Genomic DNA, 16,251 nt, shown 5'->3' on the forward strand with positions numbered 1-16,251 from the left:
TGAAAATATGTAAGTGTGAAAAATTTGGTTTTGGTTCCATATTTGCATTTTGTAGTTAAAAATGTTCTCCGTTGGGTAAGGGGAAGAAATATTTATATCTCTGTGTGAGCTGTACTATCTACCTAGTGTGGTAGAGGGGATGTGGAAAGTAGTAGATATCCATCAATACTGGGTTAGAGGCTTCAGCCTAGTTTTCACTACAAAAAGGATATAAGGGTTACTGGTTACACTTAAGGTAAATGGTCCTAAACTTGGATACAATTTTTTAAACTGTTTCATGGCAAACAAAGCATGTATAACACTAGTTGGAAGCATGTTTGTTTTTTGCCTTTTCTGACAGGAATTAGAATTATTAAATAAAACCTAGCTATAGAATTTAGTGTCTAATTTTACACTGCTGTTCCAGCCAACACCTGTCCTGACCCTGCTTGTAAAATGACTGTCCGTCTTACACCGCCTGACTTAATGAGAACACAATTTGTGATGCTGCTGAGTATGGGTGGAACACATATGTAAACTATTGAGTCAGAAGGGAAGCTATACATGTCTGACTCTTGGCTCTTCTAAATTATGCAAATATTAGGTTGCTACTTTATTAAAAAAGGTTTTATTCAGGCTTCTAGGAGCTTAGAAAATTAGAAGTCACGTATTATGGGTGATTGCAGTAGGTCTCACCTAGCAGAGCACTTCTACTTTTTCACTTTGCAAACAGAGAAAAAGCACCATAGTCCTGACCAAATTTAGTCTGTTCTCCAGGGTTGGGAGCGCCTGACAATTGGTGACTTCATTCTTGTAGCTGCCTGCTCAGCTCATTCCTGGAATCTGAGCACACATTTAACTCCTTCAGTCCATAGCAAGCCCCATGTTTCATGTTTACCATAGCAGTGACAACTGACTGCATGTACTAGGCAGGAATACAGTTGAATTTTTGTTTGATAATGTGCCTTTTACTTTTATCTTGATAGTTTCACTTTTTACATCATGTTTTGAGTTAAACTGTTGCATTTAGAAGTTAACTTCTCTTTGGATTTGCTTGCAATGATCTGTAACCAGAATATTTTTCAACATGGCCCATTATTTTCTAAGGGGAAAATGTGCAGTGTTATTACCACTATCTGATGGGGTTGTGGAAAACCACAAAAAAAAATAAAAATCTATTTTCTCAGTGTTTGTCTTTTTTTTTTTTTTTTTTTTCCTCCTTCCTGTGTCTACATGTCTACACAATGCATGGTGAAACAATGATGTTACTGATCTAGAAAATGAACAACATCTAAAAAAAAATTATGTAGAACCTATGTGGTGCCAGGTATAGAGAATACAGAGACAATAGATTGTGAAGTCCAGTTAGGGACTATATAAGGGAGTTGTAGATGGGCCAAAACCTCTGGTCTTTGGTATTGCAATTGCCAACTGCCTGAAACAGTTTTTCAAATCCCTGCAATAAATTCACAATTTGCAAATCGACTATTTTCATTGACTGACCTGAAGCACAATAGGGCAGATTTAGTAAAGGAGTTGAGGAGTTTTAAATACATTGGGTTAAAATTATGTTTATTTATCCAGTCGTGTGAAAAACAAACTGATTATTTCATCTGCAACTGTTTGGCTGTTTAAAGTGAACAGGATTTTGCTTTTCACCTGATTGTGTGATTATTTACTTTAATTATCCAATTGGGTGAAGACTTACTACTTTAGTAAATCAACCTCCATATCGTATATGTCTTCCTTTCCCTCCACTATAGCCCTTCATCTTTCCTTGGCAATTTTCTACTTCATGAAAGTGGAATTTGCTGCCCAGAGTTAACTGCCCTTTGCACAAGCAAATGGTTAACATGGCCAGAGATTCAATACAATGTGGGTCAGAAGTGGGAGGGTATTCAGATGGACAGAGACCTTTTCTTTTCTAGTTTGGTTTGAGATGTGTGAATAATGTGCTGGTAGAAATAATTTTGTATGTGGTGAAGAATTGCTTACTACTGATGAGGTGCCTATTCTTGTCCTCAATCCTGTAAATCTGCTGAATGGCAGAAGCAAATGGCATATCCTACGGTATACCCTGGATAAAAAATGTTTTGTGTGAAAAAAAAAAAAATTGTAGTGAACAGCTGATAATATTTGATTTAAGCAAATAAAATACTTAGAGATTAGAAACTAATCTCCGCTAAGAAGTGTCATAATATGACTAGTAAACTTGAACTCTGCATATATTTATGGGTTTATTTTTACCAATATTCTTTTCAAGGGAAAGAAGGCCATGGATGAAAATAAGAAACAATTCTTCATCTCTTTGTTGAAGGGACCTGCTGTTTCTAAACTGTTGTATTCCCTGACATGAATGTAGTTTGCAGATCACATATTCCTACAAACTCATAGTAGCTATTAGTTGCACTTGAAAACTCCTAGCTGTCTATCGCTGAATGACGCCACTAATGCTTACCAAAGATTTTGTCATAAAAGCAGCTTAAGAATAACTTAAAGTGATTCTTGAAATTGCTTTGACAGAAGCAGGTTCCCAAATGAGCGTTGAATGTCAAAGTATTGTTATTTGCAGAGGTTATAGCTTGTAGGATGCACCAATGATGTCTGTAGTAGTTGGTATAAAAGTAACTCAAGTTGTAATAAACCGTTGAGTAATGCCTTCTCTGACTTCTGAGAACAGTTGTAAATATTTCTTTAAAAAGTTACAACTCGTAGGTCTCTATTTATAAAACAAGGAATCTGTAATTTCTTCAAACATTCCCTAGTGGGAATCCCACAAGGGGATGTCATATTCCCTGTTTTATAAATAGAGTTTGTAGTGATAGGTTGGAATTATCCAACAGTATATTGAACTTCACCAAACAGGGTGTAATAGGTAAAGTTTTTGTCCATTTTAGGATGATATGAAGTATAAATAATACCCAAGGCTCATATACATTAGGCCTCATACAGATGTCTGATGGACCTCAGAGGATTGTCACTGGAAATCTTTTCTGATCGTTTCAAGTGGTAGATGAATGAATGAATGACCGCTGTACACACTGCACCATTCTGTTCAATGAAGAGGGGAAGATGAGTGAGCAGCAGTCCTTCCCGATCATTTATGGATTGATAAATGATAATAGAGTACCACTGTGCGCCAGATTTTCTCCCAAGAAAAGGACGATTGTTTGTCTTTGACGGTTATCATTGGATGTTTGTAGCTTAATTTAGCTGATCTGGTAGCTAACTCTAGTAAACATGCCAGTTTAGCTCCTGCTGAGCAAAAAGATATCCAGTTCCCGAGTGCTCCAAAACTAAAATTGTTAGCAGAGCTGTTCTTGGTGAGTTTCGGTCAAGATACTACTGCTTATTTATTGAGGGGCTTATTTAGAAATAGATGTATATCTGATACATTTTTGTTGTCCACTTTTTCAAGTTTGATTGCTACTTTTGTAGAAAATTAAAAGAATTCAGATCACATAGGGTGGTGATTAGGACTGTGGTGATCTCTGTATTTGAATACTTTATGTCAGCACAAGCTGATTATTTCTTATGTGTTTCCCTCTACAGCCCAGTGTTTTCACAAGACAATGCATCAAGGTGTAATTAATAGACTTCTACTTATCTCCTAGGGTTCTATTTATAAAAGAGGGGATTGGACATTCTCTCAAACATTCCCTTGTGTTTCAATGTTTGTTAGTTAATAATTCCTATCCGGGAGTATTTGAGGGGAAGTCAGATTCCCTGTTTTATTACAAAGTTGAATTATTTCATCTTTTATCTCTAATTAAAAAAAAATACAGTGCTTTAAAAAAAAAGTATTTGATGCATTTCTGAAATTATGTACTTTAGTCATTTGACTGTAAACTTTAAATAACTTATGGTATCGTTTACAATGGCTCAGGTCATTATTTGGTTATAGTGTAGGGTTTTGTGTTATAATGTCTTATATCTGCTTACAGGTCATCTTTAATAAAGTGATTTCTATTTATTTATCTTTTTAATTTGTGGTGATCTTCATACTTCATGAATGAGCTCATGATTGCCACTTTGACCTGCAAGATCCCACTTCTTATCCAATTTGTTTGTATGCAGCTCCTTAAAACTCCTACTCATCTTCTTTGTCTTCAGCTCCTGCAACCTTTTACCCCTTTCTGACATGTGCAGCTGCTGGGACCTTTCACCTCTTTTCTCTGTGTGCAGATCTAGACTTGACACCCCTCTGCACTGTATTTAACTCTATACACCTTCCATTACTTTCACCTATGTGCTGTAACACCATATTTCACTTTATGATCTATGTCAGGGGTAGTTAACTTTCTTGAGATGGGAGGCCTCAAGTCAAGCCCTTTGACATCACCAAAAGGTCACACAATAAATTTAGTGCATCCAATGCTACACAAATCTGCCAAAGACTGCATAAATACAACAGGTCATAGTCTAAGGCCATGTACACACACGTTAGATTTTTGTTGTTGGAAACGATCTCACACGATCCGAAAGATGAATGAACGAGTGCTGTACAAACAGCGCTGTTCTGTTCACTTCCATTGCGATCGTTCATGAACCTGAATAAATGACGTTGGTCAGCCGCTGTACACGCCAGATTCTCGTTCGATGGCAGCAGATGACACTGAAAGACAGCAGATGCCATAAGGTACCACGTTACATTCAGACTCCCTAAGTAAATATGGAGTTTTTAAAAATTGATATATGCATAGGAAAAAGCACCCAACCCTCTGATGTCCCCCCAGGTCTGAGGATAGGTTTCACAGAGAATGGTATTGCTGTAGTATGTTTTTTTGGAAAGTTGTGTGAATATTTTCTGTATAATGGGACGTCAGGAGGAAGAGGGAAACTCTAGTGGTAATAAATGTAATAAACCTAGATTTGTGACCGCTCCCTGTCTGGTTAAGATTTAATAGTACATTAAGGACATCCACCTCTCTGCACGTACTTTTGTTACGTGCAGAGGAAAGCCATTCTGAAAGCTTTGAAGATAGGTGCACTTTTAAACAAAGAACACTTATCGCTCCTTCCCTTCCCCCTGACTTACCCTAGCTCACTTTCCCCTTAGCAGACACATACTAACACTGATTGAGTTGTTTTATATCCAGCATTACAAATGTTTGCTGATCTGGCAGCAATTGCTTCATAGGCCCTGATTTATTACAATTCTCCAAGGCTGGAGAGAATACATTTTCACCAGTGACGCTGGGTGAACCAGCAAACCTGGAATGGATCTAGTCCAAAACTGAAAACATTTGCTAACAAATAGTTAATGACATTTATGAAATCCATTTCAGGTTTTCTATATCGCCCAGCTTCACTGATAAGTGTATTCTCTCCAGCCTTGGAGAACTTTAATAAATCAGGGCCACAGTTTCTATGGGGCCATTTCCAGAAGCCACAGACTCTTGCAGATTGTCATTTTCAAAACTATGGGGCCATGGTGTACAAACACAGCAGGCCAAGTGATAATTTCAAGACAGATTAAGGTTTCTATTTTATGTTTTTTTACAAAACTGGATTTACATATAATTTTACCTTCCTAGAAGTCCTAAAAGCCCTGTGTTCCTACAAAAGAATGCATGGAAGTATAGAATCATTAGACTCCTACTTATCTCCATGTGTACATAAATTGTTTTGATTGGCATCTGGACTGGAACATAACCAGTGTTGTAGAATCTGGTAGTGTACCTGCATTTCTTTAGTGGGAGTTGTGTTTTACACTTGCCCTCCAGTGCTCTAGTGGACCACTCAATGTTCTGGGAACTGAAATAAGGCCCCAATTGGCTGGAATCCTCATTAAAACATATATTAACCCCTAACTGCACATTGCAGTTTAGCAGTCAGTAGGTGTGAATTTTTTTTAAACTGGTAATCCAGTCAATAACACACTCCGTGCATTAGGGCAAAAGCACTTACTCACTGTATTGTATTTCTGGAGGGGCAGCATTGTCATGACTTCCTGATTTGTCATACAAACACTTTTCGCTCTTTTCATCTTTATACTATGGGGGAGGGTTGTTCTGTAGTTCACAGAATAAAACTGGTATGGCTGATAACATTGTTACAGATTTCTGTGCACAAGACATTGTATTTCTAGCAGGTTCAACTGGTAATTTTTTTTAACATCTTCCAAAAAAAAGGATACTATGCAACCACAATATTAGTGGACTGTTAAGAATTATAGTGTAAGTAAGAGAAAAACTTTTCTGCGCTTTCACTCCCAAGATTCTTGGGATCCAAAACAAAAAGGCACCAGCATTAAAATATGCATTAGATACCTAACATGGTATATTCTGCCATATTCTTTGTCACCTCCTAGACCAGTTTATTGTTGGGTGTTCTATTTGTTCCTCCAAAGGTAAAACCCAAGAAAATGGAACCTTTCTACTATGTAAGTGGATATATTAATTTCCAAACTTTTTCATTACCTTCAGCTAAAGCATTGTTAAATATTTACTGTTTTGAGGATCATCCTCTTTACTTTATTAGATTTCAGATGCAGCTATGATCCTCACAGTGCAGATATGACTTTTAGGCTCTTGAGTTTTTCATCTGGATACAATACACTGCATCACATATGCAAATGGGAGAATAACTGGGGGAATGGTCCATCACTAGCAAATGTTGTGTCATTCTCTCATACCTTACCATTACCTTGCGAAGGTGTCAAGAGCCATGTTCCAAATGTAATGGTCTTTGGAGTATACCACCTTAAAAATATCATATTCTGTTAGATTAAATCCATGCAAAGGCCAAATCATCAGAAGCAATCAAGTCAAAATGAATTAAAAGGCATCCCTGTTTAATCTAAACTGGTCCCTATTATGGAAATAAAGAAACAAAGGAATGTGCAAAGTTTAATTACCAGTGTCAATAATTCACCAATCACCATGAACTTTATATTTAACAAGACAAACACAAGAATAAGCTATCTTGTGCAAAGATTTCATGTTATACGCAATAGCATCAGCCTTCAGGTAAGGGTTCTTAAAAAAAGTTACTTACTAAAAAGGCTTTCCCTAACCTCTCCCCCTTTCAGGATTCCTGGCGTAGTATGTTAGTGAGTAAGACGATTAATATTGCATATGCAATGGTGACAGGAGGCGAGTGTTTATATTGTGCAGAATGAACCTTATATGGCTGCTCATAGATCGAATGAACAATGCCAAACTTTGGATTGGTATTTACTCTGCAAATGTTAAATTGCTGCAGATTCAAAAGTGAAAGATTGGGGACACTCCTGTTTTAACAAATGAGGACATGCTTGCTGTGTGTTAAAAAGTTAGGGTCAGCATTTATTATTTTACACTTCTTAATCATTTCCAGAGAGACACTTAGGACGTTGTCACTCCAAACCGGTTATAATACAGGTTCACTCAAAACTGATACACCCATTCAAATTGTGCAACAGCATATTGAGTCCTTTCTCTTGAGCAAGATTGACACAAGACACCAATGTTCAGTAGCTGTTTAGGACTGGGTTTATTATTTATACTCCCCCAGGCTACTCGTCTTGTGCCTAAAACCCATACATATTTCAGATATAGATGATTTTTGTGCAAAATGGGATTAATAATGGTGCTTTAGTAATCAGCACATCAAAAATGTATTTTCAACATACGATTGTTAGCATGGATCCATGGATGTTACCGACTTGTTAAAAAACTTGTTAAAAAGGGTCACACACAATAATTTCAACCACATTAGCCATATTGGATAAACCATGTGATATTTCCAATCCCCTAGCCATATAGGTAGCTGACAGATCTGAAATGTTACCTGCAAAGGAAAAATGATTGTCAATCTGTTGCAATTGCATGCAATGCCATATCTGTTCCTTGTTTCCTCCATATTCTAACTGTTGGTGAGCTTACACATATATATTGTGCCTGAACCTATGAGTAACATCTGACTGGCTCTGCAAGTCATCATTTGGAACTTTTTAAGTGATTTACCTAGCCCATTCAATACATTTTGCTGTATATTACAAAACACTCAGGACTGAACTATGTCCTGAATAATAATTTGGTTTAGTGCCTGAAATAATATCAAATTTTCAACTTCAGTAAAAGAGCCAACACAATGCTGGTGTCAGTGCATTTATTTTGGGAAACTGCCAGTTCCTACCTAAAGAACCTGTCTTAAATAACTAGGCAATTATGCCCAACTGCTGAAGGGTGTCTATGTTGACTGGCATAATTATTTAGAGACACCCTGTGCAACACCCTTACCCACCATTTGTGCAAGTGACTATGTTAAAAAACGTTTTATTCCTACCGACTAAGCATAACAATAGTAAAATAATTAAAGCATATATGTATTAAATGACAACAATCAAATTATATATATACTCATTTAATGTCCAATACACTTGGTCTAGCAATAGTGGTGCTGTGTTAGCAACCTTTCCCATTTATGTGCAGATGTTTTCAGAATTTGTACACTTCTAAATTAATTGCCAATTTTAATAGATGTTATAAATTATGCATACAGAAATCCTACCCCAATCTGCTATCAAAGTATGAACACGTTTTGCTGTGTGCTGGTTCCAAACCCAATCTACCCAGTACTAACCAACCTTCCCACATCTCATTTTGATACCTGCTCAGCTAATTCACTTACACTGAAATGCATACATAGATTCGAATCTCATCCAGGACACTTTCTGCACAAATTTTGTATGTTCTCCCTGTGTTTGTGTGGGTTTCCTCCAAGCACCCCAGTTTGCTTTCACATGCCAAAAACATATTGGTAGCTTAATTGGCTTCCTCCAAAATTCATCTTAGACTGTGTTAATGATGTACCTTTTTTGGTAGTAAAAAGTAAATACCAAGGCATCATCTGTGATGGCTCTGGTACATTAGGCGATGGCTTCTTAGAAACACCATCAGTTTATTTTATTTTGTAAAGATATTTAATTTGCCAGTGTATACCAGTTGTAGATACCAAATGGCTTATATTCAGGGCCAGATTTTTGCATAGCTAAACAGGCAGCCATACCCATTATTGTGGACTCTCAGCACTTATTTCCATTTATAAGTATTTATATAACTCCGACATGTTCCGCAGAACTTTACAAAGTCCCCCCTTGCAATCTAATGTCTCTACCATAGTCATATCATTTTATATATTATAAAAGACTGCTATCACCACAGCCAGTGACACGCTCAATCCAGGTGCTTCTGCATTGTTGTGGTAGTAACAGTGTGTGTGGGTTTTTTTATTGGTGGAATAGTGTAGTATACTGACAGTGCACCTACTCTCTACACCTACTAAACTACGCACAGAGTATGGTGACAGTTTACTGTCCCCTCTAGGTTTCAGTTTTTGCTGGACAAACTGCTTATTTTAGCTTTTGCTCCCTACACTGTGGCCAAATTAGATGTCATGGTCACAATGCACTAGGGCTAGTGCACAGAACACTGCGGCTCTCCACTGGTTTGAAATGGCTCCTAATGTGTTGGTGATGCTTTGCTGGGTTTTTTTTTCCAGACCTAATACATACAGAACCTAAACTGAACATCACCAAGCCTAAACCGTTACTAAAGCAACTGCAATGCTGAAAGGCTGCATATTGTCATCCTGGATCAGTGTTCTTGTGTTACTCATCAAACAAAACCCTTTGTCACTGTGCATTACCTTGTCTTTTGGGTAGATGTCTAAACCTTCAGTACAACCATTCAAGATTTACCCACATTCCTTTGGCACTAAAATCTACCCCTATCATTTCACAAGATAAAGCCATAGGATTCCAGCGAAGGTAAAGACATTTGACAGCTGATGGTTTTGAAATCAGTGATTTGGAATAAATGGATGAATCAAGCTTTGGTTACTTGTTGATAGCTTAACAAATAAAACAAAAAAGGTTTAGTTCTTAAGAAATGGCCTGTAGTTTCCATGTAAGACATATACTATATAATGTATTTTTCGTAAGCACACATTTAGAATAAATATTATAATGTTTACCTGAATGCAGTCTATTTTATTATTTTGTTTGCTGTTCCATTTTATCCTTGTGTTTTCTATACAGATTTGTAAATTCTTCCTCTATTGGCTGTGTTTCAGGTATATTGTACGGATCAGATCATTACATGGATGTATTGTTTCAGTCTCATAAGAACAGATTTGCTTTACAAAGTGTTACAGAAGAAAATAAACACTGTGCCGAACTGTGAAACAGTAATGTAAGTCATGTAAAAAAAAAATAAAAACTAAACACATGCATATTGATAAAATCATTTACCTTAAACTGTGACATTGGCATATAGGTCTGAAAAAAAAGTAGAATGCTACATGTGATTTTAAGGGCCCATGGGCCCTTCTTGTTCCTTTTTACCACACACATGAATTAGTTATTGAGGTGTTTAGAACTGCTTTACTAACAGTATAGCATACCTAAACTCACAATTTTCACTTTACATAAAAGGGTAGACAATCCTTTTTTGTTGAGTGAAAATTCTTTGTTTGTGCAACACCCTTTTAAAGAATGGGAGCGCAAAGCCTCCCGGGATACCTATGTCACGCATCCAAAGAGGCTTTTGGGTGCTCCTCCTGCGCATGCCCAAGCATCTCGGACATGCGCAGAAGAAGCCTTTTTCGTGGAAAGGGAAATTGCTGATCCCATGCATTCACAGTGCGCATGGGAAGATGGCGGTGCCTGGAGCGCCGGCACGAAGACGGATGCCGGGATGACGCAGGACCCGATAGAGGAGACCTCTTGACCGACTGCCCTGCTGGATTAAAAGGTAAGTGAATTTTTTTTGTTTTGGGGGCCTTTTGAGTTTAGTTCCTTTTTGAGACTTCCTTTTCCATCTGAGCTTGGATAGAGAATGGACTGAATATGAAGGTGTATGCATGGCATGTAAATGACTGCTAAAACCCTTGCTTTTACAAGCTATACATAGGTTAACATATAAAGAAAAAAAAAAAGAAAGTCTAAAAAAGGAAAATTAGAAAGAAATCCTTGAAAAACAATGACACCGAGTCATATAAATATTTATTTTCTTTCTCCTCATGACCTCTTTCCATACCATCCCCTTACATTTTTTTTTCCTCTCCTATTCTTTTTCCAAATCCATATCACCCAGAGCTCACCCTAATCTCTCCTTCAGTTTCCCTACACACTAGAAGCCTTCCCTATTCCATGTACTGTCTGCTTTGAATTTTTTTAGCTTTAAAATGCTTTATGGGAACTCATCAACATTTACTTGCCCTTGTGCAGTAGCTAAAATTCTACTGCTGCACCACTCTGGGTAATAAAACATACCACACGCGTTGCACAGCCAACATCATTTGTACATTATGTTTTATGTGACATATGTTCAGATGTTTCCTGGTATGTTTTGTTTTTGATGATGCATTCATGATTAAATGAATAAAGTATGCAAAAATATGACAGATTCATCCTCCATGAATTTTAAAATATATCTAAAGACAAGAGTTGTCACAAGAACATGATGTTAAGGATTTGCTTCCAATCACAATATCATCTTACTTTGGGGAAATTTCCTCATACCTGTTATGCCTATAAGACACAGCGAACGTAAAGGGATATCCTGTTTCCCCCAAAAACATGCAGTAAATTATTTGGCTATTCCAGAAATTGTCCTCAGCAAAACCAAAGTGTATCTCTTGCTGCTGAGTGCCAACTGGATGAGTGATAATACTAATTAAAGAATAATACCAAATCAAATAATTTAAAATGTATTTTGTGTTGATTTTTGGATACACTTTCATTTTAAAAGTACATATTTTCATTCTAAGAGCAAATACCAGCTGGCTTTCTATCCTTCTACAGATAAACAGGACAGATTTGTAATCAAACACAGATTTTCATATAAACAATGCTCAGGGTACATCTGTGAAAAAACTCAGGAAGACATTTAGGCTGTTTACGTGATAAATGAATTTTTTATCTTTCAAACACATTTTTACATAGATAATTAAATGTGGTAAAAACTAATGTTGCAAATCATTCACATAGAAGGAAATTATATATATATAATACTTTATAATTTATATTTTAGCATACACATGACTTGTTTGTTTAAGTCATCAAAACTTGACCTAATAGTAAAATATCATTTTCAAAGTATAATTTACCTTTCTAAATAAACAAGCTTTAGTAAATTGACCCACATTTGTATTTAACAGTAATCATGCTGTCCCGTTTAAGAAGGTGGCAGGAAATATAATGGGAATTCTATTTTCCAAACAATAATACCTCCAGAACCATTTGTTTTCTCCTTTGGCGCAACCCATTACTACCACCAACCCCTCCTCTGATACATGACTCTGACTGTCAGTTTTGTATTAAATAGTTTTTTTTCCTCTTTCCTTTCTGACCTCTAAGGGGGAGTGGTCAAGCTTTCACAGGTGATTTAAGTTCCTGGCAGACTCACCTTGAGCCTAATCAAGTGGGGGTAGAAAACACAGGAGTTTCAAAAACAAAAGGAGATAAATCCTTTTAATAACCACAAACTGTAAGTAAACTTTTACAAGTCATTGTAAACAAACATTGTAACTGGAGGGTGCTACCACTAATGAGTGGTAGCAAGGTGGAAGGTTTGCTTCAGTGCACAGTCTGCCATATGTATGCACAAATGGAGCAACAGCTCCTAGGTGAATATAGCTGTGACAGATGTGAGCAAGTCGCCCTTCTGGTATCTCGCATTGGAGAGCTAGAGAATCACATTACATCTCTGTAATCAGTTGATCACCTTGAGAGGGGTCTCCTGCTCACTGAGCAGGCAGTTAATGGCTTAGTAGGGAGTTAGGTTAATGTAGTTAGAGGCAGTGGTAGGAGCACCCAGAAAAGGAAGGCCAGCCCTGTGTTTGAGCACCCTAACATGTTTGCAAAGTTATGTGAAGATTTGCAGGTGGCAGACCCAGTGGTGGCAACTCTAGATGCTGTTACCCCTAACAGCTAGGAGAGCAGCACATCCAGTTGTGGAGGGATATGCAGGGAGGGAAAGACTGGTTGTCATAGGGGACTCTATGATCAGGAGGACGGATAAAATAGTTTGTCACCAGGATCCCTTCAACCAAATGGTTTGCTGTCACCCAGGTGCCAGGGTTCGGCATGTGGTGGACCGAGTGGACAAACTACTGGGAGGGGCTGGATAGGACCCAGCTGTCTTGGTCCATGTTGGAACCAATGACAAGATAGATGGAAGATAGGGGATCCTTAAAAAGCAGTTTAAAGAACTAGGTTTCAAGCTGAAGGAAAGGACCTCCAAGGTTATGTTCTCTAGAATATTGTCTGTGCCATCCACAACACAGGAAAGGCACAGAGAGCTTAGACAGCTAAACACATGGCTTGTCCTGGTGCAAAAAGGAAGGGTTTGGATTCAAGAGCACCGGGCTGACCTTTCATTTGGGTACAACCTGTATGTCAGAGATGGTTTGCACCTAAATGAAAGGGCGTCTGCTGTGCTAGGGGAAAGATTTAGGGGAATGGTGGAGGGATATTTAAACTAGGACAGAGGTGGGACAGTTGAATTAGGTGGCAGAAAAGTTAGTCAGGGGTCAGACGCTAGTGGAGGGTGGATTGGGGATAGTTGGGGGGGAGGGTTATGGATAAATGTATGGAGCTTACCATGTTACGATCATTGGATTGTGCAGTACTAGTTGTACTGAAAAACAAAACAAATTGGCAAACAATACAGGTAAATGCAGCAATGGTTTAAAGAGCCTGTTCACCAATGCTAGAAGTCTAGCAAACAAGATAGGGGAGTTGGAAGCCTTAATGAGTGAAGAGCATTATGACTTAGTTGGCATTGCTGAATCCTGGCTTTGTTCTTCACATGACTGGGCTGTCAATATTCCTGGGTATACTCTCTTTCGTAAAGACAGAGTCAAACGAAAGGGTGGTGGTGTCTGTCTATGTATGGAAGTGATCTGAAAGTGAATGTAAAAGAAGAAATTGCGGGTGGAACAAGCGATGAGATTGAGGCATTATGGGTTGAGTTGAATAACACACAATTAATTATTGGAGTCTGCTATAGGCCCCCCAGTTCTAAGGAAGAAATAGAATCAACTACTAGCACAGATAGAAAAAACAGCAAAAATTGAAGTGTTTTAATCATGGGAGATTTCAACTACCCTGACATTGACTGGAGTAATGGCACTACAGGAACAGCAAAAGGGAGGAAATTTGTGAATTTAATACAAGAAAATTTTTATGGTACAGTATTATAGATGCCCCAACTAGAAATGATACTCTGCTGGACCTAGTTCTTTCTAACAATGCAGAGCTTATAACACATGTGCATATAAAAGAGAATCTGGGTAGCAGTGACCATATTATGATTTAATTTAATGCAAGTTGTAAACAGAAAGCAAAAACAGGAAAGATAAAAACATTTAATTTTAAGAGAGCAGCTCCCTGTGACTTGGACTGGGAGATAATATTGTCCTCAAAGAACACAGAACAGAAATGGGAATTAAGGATGAGCGTGAAGGCCTCTGACAGTCTCGCAAAAATTTCCTCAAACTTCAGATGGGTCCGCAAAATTTCGGCAAACTGATTTCGCCTTTAAAGTCAATAGGCCGACTATAAACATTAATAGCAAAGCCCCTATAAATGTTGAAACCACCAACTTTGCTAGGTATGAGTAGGAGAACAGTGGCAACAAGGGAAAAATACAGTTCCAAAAGACTTCGTGGTTTTCCAGAACATGCCAGGAAAAGTGACAGCAGGCAAATAGCATTCTTGTGGGATGGACAGCATCTAGAAGGCAGCATAAACATTAGGACATTGAGAAAGGGTGAACTCAATCCACTAGCAACAGTCTCTGGTGTCAAAACAGCAGAAAAACAAATTACTATTTAATGTACGCACCCCAATTTAATTTATTTAGCTGCATAATTTGTTTACGCTATATAAATCCTGTTTATTAATATAAATCCTGTTTATTAATAATAATAATAATAATTGCTAGCTGGCATCATGACCTGGATGACACGTGTTAGGAATGCCACCCATGAAGTTGCCGAGAAGTATCACGGTGACATTAGGCAAAAGGATGGAGGACCTACACTCCATAGGTCAGCGAAAGCAGTAGCAGTGTGTGGCCTCTAGTCAGCTATCGCCAGGGAGACCGCATTGGTAAGTGTCATGGAGAGCTGGGTGTAGTGCATCGTCAATGCCACTCATAGGTGTGTAATACAATTTTTGTTAATGGAGTACTGACAGGTGGCAGCAGGAGAAGGCGGTGGGTTCTGGGATGGAGCGTTGACTGCATTGGTAACTGGCATTTGGAGCTGGGTGTAGTACATCGTCAATGCCACCCAGAAGTGTGTAATACAAATATCTGAAATCTGTTAAGGGCCAGACCAAGATGTTTTGTGCGCCAGCACTGTTGCTGTGGTCTGTGGTGCCTGGAAGTGGTAGGAAGGTAGATGATATTGCTAGTTTGCAACATGAAGTGGATGACATGAATGCCAACTCTCAATCTTACAATACTTAGCTGAAAATTAGGAAAAGGCAATAGTACCTGTCAGTGTGGCAGTACTGGGGGTTTTCATCTGCAGTTTGCCGGCCTCCCAGAAGCAGCAAAAATGTAAAGTATATTGCTAGCTGGCACAATGGCAAGCATGGCATTGACGATGAATGCCACCCCTGGACGTTCTGATAACTAGCGGAAATATTCAACCGAGGCAGGCTCAGCTGACAGGGTGTTGGTGATAGGCAGCCACAGACTCAGCACAGGAGCAGTGTTGAGGCATCTTGGTTGGCCAGTGAGTACTTGTGTCAGTAAATTAGTGACATCTGCAGTGGGGATATGATAGTTGTTAGTAACCCACTTTTCGTTCATTTTCAAAAAGTTGAGGCGATTGACATTGAAAGAAGCTTGATGGCATACTGTGCCAGCCGTGGGCAGATTTCAAGCCTGTTGACCCAAAAATTAATGGCGTCACTACTGTCAGGACAGGCATCCTCCTCATAACTGCTGTCGTCAACACCACCACCACCACCACCAGCCAGAAAAGAGCCAACGTAATCATGCACCATGTGCTTCAGCCGTTCTCGATGGTTATGTCCCTGCTCTTCACTTGTTTGAGGTGGCCGCATCAGGTTTCGCCCAGCCATCCAGAAAATCCCCCCTGCCTTGGCATAGACTTTGGGATGTGTGCAGCCTGCTGCCACTACTGCTGCTGCCGCCGGTATAGAAGGATACTGTGGAGGCAGTGTCCACCTGAGCTCCCTGTGTGGAATGTGGTGCCCGGAACTCCTCACATAGCTGGTCGCATTGTATTCTGCTCCGGCGGGTCACC

Source organism: Pyxicephalus adspersus, chromosome 1 (assembly GCF_032062135.1).
Source record: "Pyxicephalus adspersus chromosome 1, UCB_Pads_2.0, whole genome shotgun sequence".
Taxonomy (NCBI): domain Eukaryota; kingdom Metazoa; phylum Chordata; class Amphibia; order Anura; family Pyxicephalidae; genus Pyxicephalus; species Pyxicephalus adspersus.